The sequence below is a fragment of the Homalodisca vitripennis genome, chromosome X (genome assembly GCF_021130785.1).
Source record: "Homalodisca vitripennis isolate AUS2020 chromosome X, UT_GWSS_2.1, whole genome shotgun sequence".
NCBI classification, from domain to species: domain Eukaryota; kingdom Metazoa; phylum Arthropoda; class Insecta; order Hemiptera; family Cicadellidae; genus Homalodisca; species Homalodisca vitripennis.
Genome location: NC_060215.1, coordinates 138,373,357 through 138,391,057, shown reverse-complemented (window position 1 = coordinate 138,391,057; position 17,701 = coordinate 138,373,357).

Here is a 17,701-nt window from a genome sequence, read left to right as displayed (position 1 = left end):
AAACCCCTCTCTATTCCTGACCTTAAAGGGCTGAGTGGGAATTCTTGTACGTAGACTTTTCACACCTTGTTTATGACAAGGAGGAAGTTGCTGAGCTCAATTCAGAACTTCATTTTGAGTCGGCAGCTTGTGCTGTACCTTCATTGAATCAGTTATTATTTAACTCTACATATTACCTAGAGGTGACCTTAAAACATTTTGTGACAGGTATGAGGTTGCTTTACGAATTCTTATAAAGAATAACACACACGTTATCATCTCTGGGGACTTAAATATCCTTTTGTGAATTAAGAATAATGGAATAATTTTGTTTCTTTCAGACATAATTAATCCTTTTTGTTTTCGAATTGCTACAAATTAATAACACGTCCTTTACCATCTGGAGGTTCTTGTATTGATAACGTCATTACCAACATTAACTCTTCTAATGTCTGTTGAGACGGTTCATAGCTGTATATCTGACCATGAAGCGCAGCTAATACAGGTTTTTTCTACTAATAATCTAAAAACAACCGAATCTATTAGTCCTTCGCCCTTCTCAGTTTTTCCAGCGCTATGCCGATAGATTCGGTGAACTAGTCTTTGCTACTTATTGACAACCCGTTTTCATTGAAGAGACATTGATGTTAATTTTTTCATTTGTGACAATCTTACTAACCTTGCTTAATAATGCATCCCCATTGGTTTGATCGAAAAACACGATAAACATAAGCTGAAGTGGCTAACAAATGATATATTACATGTTAAAGAAGACGTAAGAGACGTATATACATATACGTGATTATCAAACAAACAGTCTTCGCAATATTTATAAAGCAAACAGCGAGATTACAGAAAACTAATCTGTGAGGCAAATCAACGTCGGCTGAAAATCATTAAAAAAATGTAAGGCTAGAGCCGTGCAGCAGGTTGTATCAAACTATTCCGGGAAGAATCAGAAATGTAACAAATTTAAGAAGCTGAAGATTAATAAAATAATTTTTAATTCAGCCAAAATACATTGTTGAATTTTTCAATCATATGTTTGTAAACGTTTCCAAAGTTCCTCAAACGTTATGTAACATTCAACCATCAACTACTTTTATTCTGTGCAATTCTTCTGTTTTTTTTACACCAGTCTCAGAAAATGAAGGAGTTAATGTAATTTCCAACCTAAAGTCTAGCAACTACTGATATTTATGATAAGTGTCCGGGATGATCAAAGAAGTAGCAGCACTTTTAGTAGTGCCTTGACTGTCTTATACCTTACATTCAATATCCTTAGTACATTTCCATCTTAGTCTTAAACATTCAAAAGTTCCTGTATTTAAGAAGAGATCCAAGAATTCTCCAGAAAATTCAAGACCGATATCTATTTTTCCTATCTTAAGCAAAGTTTTTGAACGCATCATTCAAGACAGACTGATTCATTTTCTTGAGAAACGTCAATTTATCTCACCAAATCAATTCGGGATTGTAAGAAATAAATCCAAAAATGTTTTGGGGGGGAGGGGGTCCAGACACCTGATATTTTTTCGTAGTGGACAGAAAGTAAACCCCCATGTGTTTCCTTAAAACGTTCTTAGCTAGTTCGTTTGTTGAGAACGATCTTTTAGCAGCACATTTCAGTAATACTGAATTATTTAAATAATAATAATTGTGTACTAAAAAGTAATTTAAAAAAATTGAAAACTTAGGGGGTCCGGATCCCTTGGATCCCCTCGCTTGCCATGTCCTTCAATAAATATAATATGAAGCCATAAATGACTTCATTGTCGCTGCACTTACAGCTTTGGATCGGGGGAACGCACGGCTGGGATCTTTTGCGATCTGAGTCGAGCTTTTGATACCGTAAACCATTAACTTCTTCTACGGAAATTGGAGGCCTATGGTGTTAGAGGAGTTTCACTTCAATGGTTTGACTCCCATCTCTCTGGTAGAAGTCACCTAATTTGTCGAGGTGATGAGTTCTTTGGGCAAAGCAAGCTCTAGGTTTCTTCCTGTAGTCTCTGGCTGCATGTGTTGAATCTAATTCGGTTCGTTTCTTAGGGATCCATATATAACTAGGATCCTGACTACAAACCCCGACATATTTTCCTGTACATCCTTATTCTACACGATTCAGAAACTGTCCATGGTGCCATTGCATCACTATGAATTCTTTAATAAATGAACCACATACCTTGGGTCAAAATATTGTAATGCTCTATTACAAAGCTATTGAAATCCATTAAGTATATAAAAAAGGCTAAAAAATAACCTCATGAACATATCTTGTTATACCTTGGAAGAATTCTTGGGAGGCTTGTCTGTGACAGCGTAGGTTTATTAAATTGTATTCTTCAATAGCCATGTTAATTTTGTTATGATCTAAATAAATTTGAAACTGCATGTATAAATAATATTATTTGCACTATTGTTTGTATATTATACGATTATGTCACTTTTCCATGCAATTTTTGGTATTTTGTAATGAACAATAAAGATTTGATTTTTAGATGTTTGCGGTTATCTGAGCGCAGAGTTTGAAGGTCGCCGTGTCTCATTCTTGTCTTTGTGATTAACCGGATGGCGAATCCTGATATTCGGCTCCCACAGTATGGTACTGGCGGATAATTCTGTTCAGGGTTTGCACAGTAATTTATGATTATTGTTTGCCCTCCTTGTTCAGTGATTCTTCTTTATAACTGGCATTAGGATTTCCCGTTTAAATATTGATATTTATAAACGAAACAAACTCTTTTTAGTGCAACACTCAAATTTACCACTCACCTAGGCATCGCATTCCATTGAATAGAAAGGAATTATTTTTGTAATTATTTTCAGTACCGAAGAATCCAGCTAGGTTCTAATCCCTTCTTTCCTTTGATATTAAATATAACAACATTTGTATTTATCATTCAAATTTGCACGAAAGTAAAAGTACATTTCAACGAGTTAGGTATATGACCAGTTCTAAACCCCAAATATGATCACATACCGAAGGTCATGGAAGTTCCCAATGAATGAAAATACCAGAATCAGCAACTTCTAATGCCTCTAATGCGTAGTTTTCACTTTAGATGAATCTCTAGACGTCAGGAACTCATGTATGCCAGGAGTTCCTCAATACTTATACACTTATAGTACTCATAATTTAGAGCAATGGTGGGAAGGGTTGATTGAATAAGAACCTGATGAGACAATGAGAACATCACTTCATCTTGATTACATTGGTTTGTAAGTCCAGGTGTCTCTGATGTCGAAACGATGTAGAAATTTCGTTTTGAACTTCTTCGTCACCGACTATTTTGGATCTCTTCAGAAGGATGTTGATTCCAGATTCTAGGAGTCAATTCCGTCACAGTATAAGACTTCAGCTGAACTTAACAGTCTTACTTCTAGTACAGTATAAGGTTTTCAGAGTCTATAGTATTTTGGGTATATTTTTGTGTAAAATGTAAGGTCTTCATTAACCAGGTGATTGAGTGCCCATGAGTTTCAAAATATTATGTCTAATAAACTACAAGGTTAAACTCACACTGGACTTCGAGTCAGCGTGGGAGGCATCGCGTTAATCCGACAGCCGACATCACCCTGGGCCGGAGAAATGGAGTGACTCGCAATGGATCGATATTTACCATTTTCAATTTTAGATATAAAGCTAGTGAATGTAAAAATTCAAAAAAAATCCAAACAAATCTACAAAGTTAACCAAGCTCACTTGCAAACCCATCAAAATAAATAGAAACTACTTTGATTTTCAGGAAGTATAAGATATCCCTTCTCTTTTAAGGCTATTATCCTAGGAATCAATACATACGAGTGTTTATCGTCTAAAGCAATACATACTTCTTGAAAGCATAGCACTATTACTCAGTTCATATGTGTTCCAAATTTTAGGACTTTAAGCTTTCGCAATGTTTGTTTAAAACGATAAAAGACGGATAAGAAATTTCAGTAATTAGTAAAGTAGTTAAATTTTGAACCATCATATATGAGATATATTCCCCTCTGTACATCCCATTTTTCACCATTAATCCTAATCAACGCCACACAGTAAAACTGTACTTAAACGTTTCTCTTGTTATAAAAATAACATTGCATAACAAGTTAAAAGATTTAAAGTTTGTATGAATCCAACCAATACAACAAAGTAGCTTACAATTTATGTCAATCTCGTATTAGAATTATTAAAAACAAGTAATTTAATATACTGTGTAATGTTAAAAAAAATTCATCTTATAATAGCGTTTATAAGTACTGATACTGATATAATAGTGCATATTGATACTAACATGTTTTTCGTCCGATTGTAATATTAAATATTTATAGGCATTACTTTATTAGTTATTAATTATTTTCTGCATTAATTAGTATCCAAAGAATAGCACTAAAATAACGTAAAACTGGAAGTCTGAAAAATAAAAAGTTATCTTGTGAGCAGGCTTGGAATGACATGGACTATTGGACTGGTCGACCCTCTGCCCTCTTATATGAGCTAATGCTGTGGGGAGGGTCGATGGGCTAACGCCTCACTGTGTAATCGGCCGTATTTGAATAAATATTAGAATTTACTTCAGCTAGGTTCGTTGGCCAAATGACCCACTTCAGTTTTCGTTGCTTTATATTAATTTATGGTTCAATTACCACACTGATCATTGTTCTAACGAACCTATACCAATAAAGTTACAAATTTAATCTACAGAGTTTTTGGCCCACCGAACTATATTTGTCAATTTACAGAAACGAATCAATAGGGTGGTTGGCCCAACGACTCTCTGTATAAATTATAAATCTTCCAGTAGGGTCGTTGGCCAACTATAAGTATAGTAACCGAGCCGTTGCCTCCATTAATTACCACTACATCATTTCAGTGAGAAATTTTCAACCTTTGTAGGCTACAGAATATTCAGAACTCAGAAAGTCTTTATTGACAGACAGAATTACACTGCAAAATAGCGCCAACATTAATATGTAATAGATAATTATATTAGGCGATTACAATAGCCCAATTAAATTAAATATAAAAACAAAGTCAGACTAATTGAAATACCACTAAAGTTTTTCATAATCCTAAAATAAGCTAAAGCTTATACAGGTTGCCTTTCATCTGAGATTAAACTAGTCTGACCAGAGCACTCGACAAAGTCCCTGGCACTGTCATAAGCCCGCTGTACCAAATGCTGCTTGACCTCCCTCTCAAAAGAGACTTGTTTTTGTTTTCATAGAGTCTGGGAGAGAATTATAGAGTTTACTGCCACTGACTAATAGTCTTTAAAAAAAAGCTTCCTTTCCTTAGTTTCGTTATTCCTGTTTAGTTGAATTCTGACATGTACCAGGAAATGGAAATGTCTATAGCCTGATTAGTCAATATAGAATGATAAAAGTTATACCACTTTATTCAGTTTTAGAAGGTATAGAACTATTCAGTACTTTACAAATACCACAATAGAACCTGTGGTTTAGTTTTGTTACAAGCTGAAATTATTGTATTCTGTATTTAATTAGTTGAACTCATTGGGTCTCTTATGGCTGATTATTTTATGAATTGCATGAATTTCAAGTAAGGCAACTGAAGAAAGCCCTGCATGGGAGGAAGAATAGGATGGATTGGTGTTGTTGCAGTCAACGTCTTACTTGTGACCGTTGGTCTGTTCTGGTTCCTCGTAGACTTTTGCTAAGGAAGCCGAGGGAGGTCCTGGGATGAAGGAACGACCACACTGAGGTATACATCGAACATTGGTAATACAATCGTATTTGAGTGATCCTAATCAATTTGAGGGCAACTAATAATACAAACAGTATAAATGAAATGAAATGAAATATGCCTTTATTTAAGAAACGGAGTTACGGCTATTTAGTCCTCTCTACCACTTAACCTCACATAACACACACACACACACACACACACACACACACACACACACACACACCACACACACACACACACACACACACACACACACACACACACACACACACACACACACACACATTATAATATATACATTAAATGTTGACCTTGAGTTTTGACTAATAGAATTTTAAATTAAAACAAATGATTAAAAATTAACCAAAATATATACATACTATCTAATAATTAAATATCAAATTTATCATCTTAATTTGTAGAAACATTACAAACAAAGTTAAATTAAAACTTAAATTAACAGTTTACTTTTTTAAGAATTTACCGTTGTTGCTACACACTAACTTAAATTAATTATTACAAAATTTAATAGTTATATTACGTTTCTTATGAGTTGTACGTAATATTTCATTTAAATGTCGTTCACATATACATGTACACTTGCATTTTCCTAATAAATTTGGATCTCGTGCAGAGTTCTCATGGACAAATTAGTTCGATTTATAGCCTAATTAGGCCAATTTGGCTATAAATAATGGTGTATCCGTTGTAGGCAGACGAGGCTTAATTTAAAATAGTTATTTATAATAACACAAGCTATTCATGTAATGATATTTTACTCTTGGTACAAAGTTTTGAAGCAATTTGAAACTGGCGTTCATATCTATCCCGCGACGCCCCTTCTATCTATCCCACTGTCCTTACTGAGTTCCTCCAAGAGCTTTGTGTCAAATTGCTAGATCATGGAAAGAGTGTAAGCATTTTTTTTATTGGTTTTTGGGAAGGAGAAGGTTTCACGATATTTTTAAAATATATCATGTAGAAAAGTCTGATTGTCCACAAGTCATGCAGTAAACCTTTATTGTGATATTATAGTTTTCAGAATAAAATTGTGATAGAATGGTGTTGCACTCACAAATTACTGTTATTTATAATTTTAAATGACTCTTGCCTTCCAAATGAATATTTGGGATATTCAATGACCCTATTACCTGTAAGCGCAGACGAGGCTGAATGTACTGTCCAAAGTCTTCAACTGAAAAGGTATATGATGGCTTCTCGGTGTCCAAACATTGCTACAACTAGTCTAGAGCCCTTTACTTTACCTATAAATATGTCATTTTTATGCACAAAATCCGCTAAAATTATATATAAGGTGATAAATCTAAATCAAACAGATTCATGCCGATATCTATTTTACCATCACTGAGCAAGGTAAATGAAAAATGTTCCTTGATTAATTATGAAATCTTTTAGCAAAATTTTAGGTTTACGTAAGGCCTTCGTTTAGGAAGAACAGAACATTTTACTCTTATATAAAAGTGATATAAAACACGAACTAGAGCACGACTAGTCTTAGAGAACATTGGAAGGAGAGTAAATGTATTGATCTATTCACCATGTGCATGATGTGTCTTTAAATATAATTAGATCATTGGCGCTGAACTTATATTATATATATATATATATATATATATATATATATATATATATATATATATATATATATTTAAACTGATAGTGGCAATAAGACAATATTACTTTGGCTTCATCGTTCACTATAAATGGAATGAAAGAAAGTTGCAAACCTCCCAGTCCAAGAGATCGATTCGGTGACACTTAGTCAACTCTTTGTCGGTGTTAGCGTGCTCGAAGTTGGTAACCTCCCAATCTATCAGTCCGATTTTGTCACTGAGAAAAAACCTTTTACAGTGCATTAACGTGCTTGAAGTTGCTAACCTCCCAATCCAAGTGTCAGATTTTTTATCACTAAGCCAAACCTTTGGCCAGTGCGTTAACGTGCTTAAAGTTGCTAACCTCCCTAATCCAAGACTCAGATTCTGTTTTACTGAGCCAAACCTTTTGCCAGTGCGTTAACGTGCTTGAAGTTGCTAACCTCCCTAATCCAAGAGTCCGATTCTGTGTCAATCAACCTTTCGCCTTCGCGTAAGCGGGTTCTAAACTTCCAATAGCCAACCGAAACTGCAGCAACAGAAGAGGACTTTGAGAGTAAAAACTATCACTTTTCGGTCGGTAAGTTGTGTCTACAAGGTTTTATCCTGATCCTTAAACAATTTACTTTATCTCGAGGAACTCTCAGTATTGGGAATGCTTCGGTCCCAGAGGCGGAGTTATGCTGAAGTGGGCGCGGCAGCTTCAAGCAGACGAGCCCTTGTAGTGACCCGTGGTAAGAAATAGGCTTGGCAAGGTTAACGAACTCCTGTATCCTGTGTTGCGTACTTATTTATAGTTCAGCTTCTGCGATGTTTCTATTCGATAAAATTAGTCCTGGTAAAATAAAAAATCCAAGTCCCATACGATGTCTTCAATAGAGTAACCATAATTTAAGATGAAGCCCCCCACGGAGTTTTGTAGGATTCATAAAGGTATTCGTGAATGAGTATTGTCATTTCTTCCGGTGGCCGCGTCTACGAGAGCATAGAGCAGCCTAATTCCATGGACCACTGGACGGACTCACTTGATGACATCATTGCCGGAGCCGTGAAATGTCGATTGTCGTGGATAACGTGATAATGCGTGACGTCACCCGTCACGTCGGTCACTCTGATCTCGGTGAGATGGTTTCACAATGGACACCAGAATTGTATCCTTACTCACCCCCGTCTAGATCACGTAATCCATTGATAGTTGAGAAGACTGTTTCACACCGAGGTCGCGGCACGCCTGGACCAGGTCGAGCCACACCTCACACTGACCTCGCATCCTCAGGTCACTGTCTAATTGAGGACCCAGGACCCGAAACCGGACGTGCCAGAGGATTGGAATAACCATCAATTCCGGTTGTTGCATCATAATTTCTTTGATATACAAACGCACAAGGTCATCGACTATCCACCTCCTCCTCCCTCCAATTTTTGAACGATGCCAGCTACCTAACAACACTTGGAAGATGTTTCTAGGCCAATGACAATTTTTTTAACGTTCCTAGAACATGATTCCCAAAGGTGACCTCCTAATTTCAAATTACATAGGTGTTACTTCTCCCTTTGTGGTATGTGCACATATGGATATTTTGTTATTAACCAATGATTGAAGTTTATTTTTGACGATGGAAGCATTGTGAAGGGAACAGGGGTTTTCCGGACATTTGCCATCGTTTAGTGAAAAAAAATCATTTAACTGGACGGAGGCAAATTTCGGGAAAAATCCACCGAACCCTTCATAACGATTTTTATAACTTTACTTTACGGTCCATCCTTATGAATAAGCCCATAACCTTTTTTAGGCATTCTAATCCATTAACGAAATATATAATATCCAATTTTTACATTTTCATTTATAAGATTCCCCATGACAAATTCCATAATAGGATCTATATTATTCTTTCTGTGCTTTCCTAATAAACAGTTAAAACTTTCCGATTTGAAAATAACACAATATATTTATCAATTTCTTAGCGTTTTATATAAATTGTGGTGACCTCGGTTTGATGAAAATAACCAAGCTAAGAGGGATTGACACAATTATTATGCAGTGTTGATGTGTAGGCCTGCAGGTCTGAAATGTACTCGTATAGGAGGGTACATGTTTTATGACTACAAGTTTTACTACGAATCATGGACGTGGGGGCTGGAAGTGGTCTCAAACAAGCAGCTGTGGAAAGTCAGCTATCAAAAGGGAATTAGGATAGAAACAGCGTGAAGAAAATTACATTAGCAATAGACTGTGTTACCAAGCCGGTAGAGTAAGATGCCAGTGCCGACTCGGAAACAACAACTGAAAAGTTAAAACGATATGACACATTACAGAAACTCTATGCTTCTCACTAGAATAAAAATACAGTAAGTTCGGTAAGGGGTCTTTCAAAAGACTGAAGATCATCTTTTCTGTATTAAACACAGTAATTTGTTGTTCATCTATTATTTTATAGACTCTTTGATATTAGTTTAGCGAATTCTCTATGGACCTCATCACGATGGCTTTATTCCATTATTGTTTCTAAGTCCTATTGTTTTTAAGTAATTGTTTATTTTTTAATTGTTTTTATTCATTCGTTCTAGGAACCATCGTGTTGCAGGTATGGGGTAACGATCCGATGTATTGGTTTTAATAATTCCGGTATTTGTATTTTCTACACACTCTTGACTTAGAATAACATTATCAATGCAGGATTTTACCAACTTTCATTCTTCTATAGTAGTATCTTAGATTGTGACGTGTTCTGTCCAATTTATTACTGTCAAGTAAATAAACGAATTCTGATTTTGATTTAGTAATTTTTGTCTTCTTTCAGAGATATACTGATGGATATATTTTGTTGACTACCTACATACTTAGCTTGTGTGGACTGCAACAAAAGACGCCAGGTCTACAAAAACAACTTCTACAGATATTCAAACTTAGGCTGCACATTGAAATTATATGGCGATTTTTAATTCGTATGGTAATGTACCTTATAAAGGGAAGTAATCCTTATATCTAACTATAACAATTAAAAAATAAATCATAGCTGTACCCATTTTTGGTTTTAACCTATTTTACATTGAACCGCAGCTTTTGTTTGTAAAGTAACCGATGTTACATTGCTTATAAAGGTTGTATTCGCCCACCACTTTTGTTGCTAGAATCGTAATAATACATACATACATTAGACAAGACCGAAAGTAGCAATAACTGGTCTAATAAAAAATAGTTTTGCAATATTAGTTGTACGTCATTGCTTCACGTGGTGACATTAAAACCACATTCTTGGATTACTGAACTGTGAAAACTTGCCTCGCATTGTGCAATAAGCTGTGCGTTGGTTTGGAGGCAAATACGCGTAATTATCTCTGATAAGGAGATAAGTTTCACAACTTTTTTCCAGAGAACGATGGCCAATACCTTATCTAGACACATTAAACGATGCGTCTGTCATTACAGAGCCACTTGTGTACTTGTAGTTCTTCCATTTAGACGAAAAACACCAAATTACCACCCGAGGCAGTCAGACATGGAAAGTGCTTGGTCACGTGTCTAATATAACAACAAACTGAATGGCATTTTTGTGGTGTGACGTGCTAGATAAAAACGTACTTTTAAAACAGTCCGAATCTTACCGTTTCTATAAGCTGATTTAAGATTCCATTCACTTGTAATTTTTGGCTAGTATTAAAGTTACATTTGAAATTCGGTTAGATAGAACCTAGGATGCTTCAGTTTGTTTGATCTATGTTTACCTGCTCAAATGCATGTATTTTATTTTACTTTCAGTTTTTAACATCTTTTCTAATGAACACTATCCATTCAAAGCCTCAAACATAAAGAAAAGGTAAATTTAAGCAGTCTTACCTAGTTCAATAACGACAATCTTTTGTGTTCTCGTTCTTAATCATCGACTATTTTCGACTTTAAAATGAGACAAAAATGTAGACAAGCCCAGCAAAGTAAAATGCAGCAATAAATAATATTTTGATCTGGATACACTAATACCAGCCCAGTTCATTTTAGTTCTTCAGTACCCATGTCTTCATTAATGTTTCGTATAAAAGCAGTTCTGAAACAAATAACGGAGTGCATTCAAAGATCCAAGGACGAGGAAATTAAATGAAATTTTCCAAGAGTGAGTGGCCTTCTGAAATTTCCTTAGACACTTAGCATGGTGTAATCCGAACATTCCATGGGCCACATAGACTACTGAAAATTCCATCGACACTATTGTTAACTATTTAACCTTCCATTTCAGATATGACCTTGGCCTAATAGCATTTTCTTGGATAATTAAAAATGACGAGACCTTCCTTTCGACATAAATGGGGCCCTTGTGATATTTCCATGTATGCTTAAAGTGACAAACCTTAGTTTTTATATACCACGTGGACCACTGACACATCTCTAGATATTTAAAAGGGACAAAATGATGTTTTCTAAGTAGATGTGGCCTTGTGACATTTCCTTATATTCTTCAATTCACAAGCCTTAGCTTTTATATACCACGATGACATATATCTAGATACTTAAAAGGGTCAAAACGTTTCTCACTGGTTTCTTCCCAGAGGATAGAGAACGTAAAATAATGGAGTTGCCTGTCTGATTAGTTACAATTTCTGAGGTCAGCCAATTTCACGAGGCTGTGAATTTTCTAATTTTGACGCCTTCGCTTCATAGCCTTTGGAGGCCAATCAGCCACCAGACGCTTGGTTGAGAGAGGAGAGCATATTTGGTTGCCTGTTCACCTTTGTGGTTTGTAAATTGCCTTTGGTAAAGCCCACCTTCATTGGAAATATCATAAACCCAATCATTGTCATGGCAAGCTACTCCTGTTACTGGGAAGAGGGGCTTTTAGGACATCACTCTCTTCTAACTCCCTCTGGATGTTGGTAAACTAATGGTTTCTAGTAACAAACTGATATTTTTATGACAATCTTGACATGTATGCACTGGAATAGTATAGAGGCCTAGGACTGCAGGTTTGCGCCATTCAATTCAGGATTGTGGGATGCAGGTATGAGGAACTGGTAGTATACACAGATTGGCAGTAGGTTAATTAGCATCCACTGTTGGTGGCAATTATCCCATCTCTGATGTATTGACGCATTCACTAGTTGTAGAGCTTGGTGCGGAATCATTATTGCGGAAGAGAGTTAAATTCCGTTTCCAATAAAATTGTATTATTTAGATATTTTAACAGAGCCAATATTGGAAATGTATTTTTTCGTACATGTACGATTCGAAATCATGAAAACGCGCCTTTGATAGATCGTTTGGTATTCCTGGATTACCATGCTGTGTTTAGAGGATTTCATTCCAGTACATTTTTGGATTTGAATTAACAAAAAAAAAACAAACAAACAAACCAAAAACAAAACCACAGTGAAGAAATAGGCAGATTTTTAAGAAAGTAAAAGAAATTCAAAAATTAGAAAAATGTATGCTAATTCTTAACGTACGAAAACGTGTATTTCTTGACATTACGAAATTAGACTGATATACAAAATCAGTCATAAATTTTGCACAATAATTTTAATATATGGATATTCTTTGGTATTTGCAATATGGTATTGTGGATTGATTATGAAACAAATTTTGTAGCTTACTGTTTAAACATATATAACTGTTAAACAGTGTTTATTAAAACTATAAGATATTTCAGTGAAAGTGCAATACAATACTTGAATCACTTGTATTAATTACCACAACACAATCACAACTATTAGTTTTCACAACACATCCGCTTGTGGCAGTTTCAACAAAATATAGGGAAACACAATGTGGATAGGATAGTAAATTGTAAATGGATAGTTTAGTATTTACTTCTAATGAATTGTGTCATTTCACTCAGGGTAAAGTGCACTTTATGTTGTGTTGCAACTTTTATGTGGTTTAGACCATTCCGATACATGTAGACCAGAGTGTGCTTGTCTCATGGTAGAGTGCACTGTATGTTGTGTTGCAACTTTTATGTGGTTTCGACCATTCCGATACATGTAGACCAGAGTGTGCATGTCTCAGGGTAGAGTGCACTGCATGTTGTGTTGCAACTTGTGTATTGTGTGTACCATTCCGATACATGTAGGCCAGAGTGTGCATGTCTCAGGGTAGAGTGCACTGTATGTTGTTTTGCAACTTTTATGTGGTTTAGACCATTCCGATACATGTAGACCAGAGTGTGCATGTCCCAGGGTAGAGTGCACTGTATGTTGTGTTGCAACTTTTATGTGGTTTAGACCATTCCGATACATGTAGACCAGAGTGTGCTTGTCTCAGGGTAGAGTGCACTGTATGTTGTGTTGCAACTTTTATGTGGTTTAGACCATTCCGATACATGTAGACCAGAGTGTGCTTGTCTCAGGGTAGAGTGCACTGTATGTTGTGTTGCAACTTTTATGTGGTTTAGACCATTCCGATACATGTAGACCAGAGTGTGCTTGTCTCAGGGTAGAGTGCACTGTATGTTGTGTTGCAACTTTTATGTGGTTTAGACCATTCCGATACATGTAGACCAGAGTGTGCTTGTCTCAGGGTAGAGTGCACTGTATGTTGTGTTGCAACTTTTATGTGGTTTAGACCATTCCGATACATGTAGACCAGAGTGTGCTTGTCTCAGGGTAGAGTGCACTGTATGTTGTGTTGCAACTTTTATGTGGTTTAGACCATTCCGATACATGTAGACCAGAGTGTGCTTGTCTCAGGGTAGAGTGCACTGTATGTTGTGTTGCAACACTCAACACGGGGGTATACTTGACTCAAGCCACTTTCTATCGTTTCAGATAATAAAAGTGTAAATTATAGGTTTTGAAGTAGACTGGAAATCGCGATTCAATTTGTGACCAGTTTTGCTACATTACGCTGCATCGGAGGAACGACACCGAAGGCGAATTTCAGGTTAATTGCCCTAAATAGATTGTTAGGTACATCCAAATTAGTATCACAAGGCGTGTCTGCACAAACCGGTGGTGCAATCCAAATATTAATGCTCGTTTTATGCACAATCTTGTAACGCAATTGTCTAAAACAGGAAAAAACTGAAAAAATATTTTAAAAAGTTTCACGAAGAGTTTTAGGTATTTTAATCGTTTTCTGGTTATTATACATGTTCGCCGGTTGAATGAATGACGTCATAGTTAATTCCAGTTAATCCACAATGAACAGATAAGATACATGTGTATATCACAAGTAATCACTTTCCAAATTAGCTTTGATATAACGAAACTATTTGATATAACATGTGAAATTAAACGCAATGCTAGTTTACCTGGTCCGGATTTACCATTAGACAAAATGGTCACTTGCCTAAAATGCTAAATTTGAAGGATGGCTCCTTCAGAAAGATGTAGCTTTACAATATTTGACTTTTGTTGTTAATGGAGCTTCATATCACTATGAGCAAGTGTAAAGATGTTGGGATGCAAGGGTAGATCGATAGGTCTAGTCTACATCGGAGGATGACTGTTGGAGTTGGTGGGGCTCCCTAAGTGTCAAAGGTTCTTGCTAGCCTAGACATAAAGGGCGTGATACCCTGCCGGCTTTGACTGGAGAGGCTGGTACAGAGCTGGCCTTCCTTTTTTCCATTGTGAGATGACCAAATATAATGCCTGCCATCACTCCAGCAGCAAGCGCAAAGGACATTTTACCAATGAGATAGTGCTCAGCTTCTTGTCCTAAGAAAACAAAAGAAATAATTTTAAAATTATTAACAATAAAATAACTTATCTTGTTACATAGCGATCAACAAGAAGCTTAAAAACTATGATGTACATGAGAGAACATAAATGTTCACCCTAAAGTTTTAAGGTTGAAAATACAAAAAATTAAACTCAGAAGACAAATATGACCATACACATATACTTAAACTCTAATTTAAACTCATAATTTTAAATTGTAATCTTCTGTTGAGGCCCATTTTTAGGAAAGGTGTATAAAATCGAGAACTTTCACAGACGTCGTATGCCTTCATATTTTTGGTTTTGAGAGTTTGTAGATGAAAGTTAAAACTAGACCCACTTATAAAATTTCCCATTTGAAAAGTCCGGAAAATTAAAACATTAGTGATAACTGCTGAGCTATGCAATCAACTTTAACCTAGTTTTACGGAAAAACCTTAAAATTGCCATAAATACCAAGATGGAAATTTTATACCAGTACATCTAAAAAATGATACCCTGTGTATCTCCTTCTAACGTTAAATTTCCCAAAGACCTGTCGTAAGTCTTTCCATCTGAAATTGCTCTTTCAAAAACTAAAAAATAAACGTGAACAATGTAGGATTAAAATATTTATATTACCTTATTCGATGTAGTTAGTATATTGCTAAAGAAAAACTCGATTGCTACTAAAATATTGTAGTTAATTGTGCTTAAAAGGTGGTGGGGCTTGGGGGAATGATAGGCCGAAGCCCTTGTTCCCAGCTACACACCAGCAAAAGTCTAGTCATTATTTACCAGGCTTCCGTCTTTCCATCTTATTACATCTTGTCTTGCTTTCGGCACTGACTTCGTGTTGTTTCCTTTAGGAAAGTTATATTTTTGTTTATAAATATCAGCGGTGCTTCAACAAAGAATGAGGTAGATGATTTTTGAAGAATGATCTAGAATCATTTCAATAAAAAAAAAATTAGAAAATAAAGAATCACACTGGAAATGTCAAAATTACTAAGTGATCAAAATTTGTATAACAACTCTAGTATTGCTAGCTAAAAAAGCGTGTTAAAAAGGATCCTATTTTGAGTATGAGCTGTAACAAATAACGGGTTAATCTGTTACACATTTTCTTTAAAATGCCTTAATTTTGAATCTAACGAAGCTCAATATTCGAATGTAACCTATAAACATGGAAATCATTACATGGATCTATGTTATGTAATGTATTCTATTGTTTTATTTTAAAACTCCTACGGGAGGGGATCCTACGGCTTCATCGCCATTAACTACTAGCTGTCTTCGTAAAAACTACATTTTAAATATTTTACGATAGAACAGCTGTTAAATTACTTTACTCGTTGTTAACCAATCTGACGATTGGATTTTATATCGGGAAATATTTTCCGGATGTTTTTAAACATCTTACGCCTTACATGATTCACTTAATCTTATTTTTTAAATATTTTTTCACTTTAACTTTTGATCTTCACCTTCATGTTTGTATTAAAGTGATTGAAAATCAGAGTATTCATAACGATAGTATATTTTTTCCAATGGATCCATCCAATTTTAAACTTTATCTAAGTCATTTTGAAATAAAGACAATGACATTCGTTTTGCATAAAAATTCTTGTCTTTATAGGGGTTACAGTATAAAAATGTTGACTAGGTGGTGCCCCATAAATTATTAATTTGTCAAGAATTAGATACTATTTTTTTATATTTACAACTGTTCCAAAGTTATTGGGGTGGGGGGATTTAATGAACACTCTGTATATCTCACGCACACATGACTCGGTGCCGGCTTAGAATCTTTCCGTCGGGGATGACGTAATGAGTGACTCATGCGTTATTTAAGTATTATATTATAAACCCAGACGGGGTCAGTGACTGACTGATATCAATTATGAAACAGATTTCGATGACCTAGATACTTAAAATACTTATATATATCTATATTCAAAAAATTTAAACTATCTCTGGTTGCTTTCTATAACTCAAAATTTATCAATATTACTGCTTTATGGGTGTTTTTACAAACTCTCACTATATACTTGGTTTTGTAGTCCCCAATTAAAAAATTGATATATTTGGAATAAAAAACAACATTTTATATACGAAACTATGTATTATTGGCCATAGTAAAATTGTAAGTAAAACTAAAGACTATTTTATTTATAGATATTATATACTTTTGAATTGAAAAATACAATTTCGGTTTTTAAGAAGAAAGTGAAAACAGATTAAAAGTTATTCAACTAAATTGGAACCTAGATTAAAAACATACCGAGTGCATTGTGTAGGTTTAACGTATTTTTAAGAAATCCATAAACAATTTAAGTTTATAAAAAATATCAAAATATGTAACTCTCATTAAACAAACATACAAAACTATATCCAATGAATTGGTGTACAATTACATATTTCTAAGCATGAATGTATGTAGGATATATAATTAAAATTATTGTGGGTATCAACGCATAATTACATAAGTTCAATGTTGGAATAATCCAAAATATATGATTCTCGCAGTGCAAACAACCAAAACAGTTACAGTACATGGACATATATATGATCAATACAAAATCATATAATTGCAAATAAAAGCTATATAGGCCTAAGTGGTTTAAACCAGAAATAATGACACTGCTACTTGGTACTTATTTGTTTGACTAGTTTTGTAACCTGTTACATCTGGATGGGAATGAATGATAATTTAATTTTTATTAACACTCCTTGTTGTTAAGTGTGTTTAGGAAGTCATGAACTGAAAGTCTTCTTACATAATAAC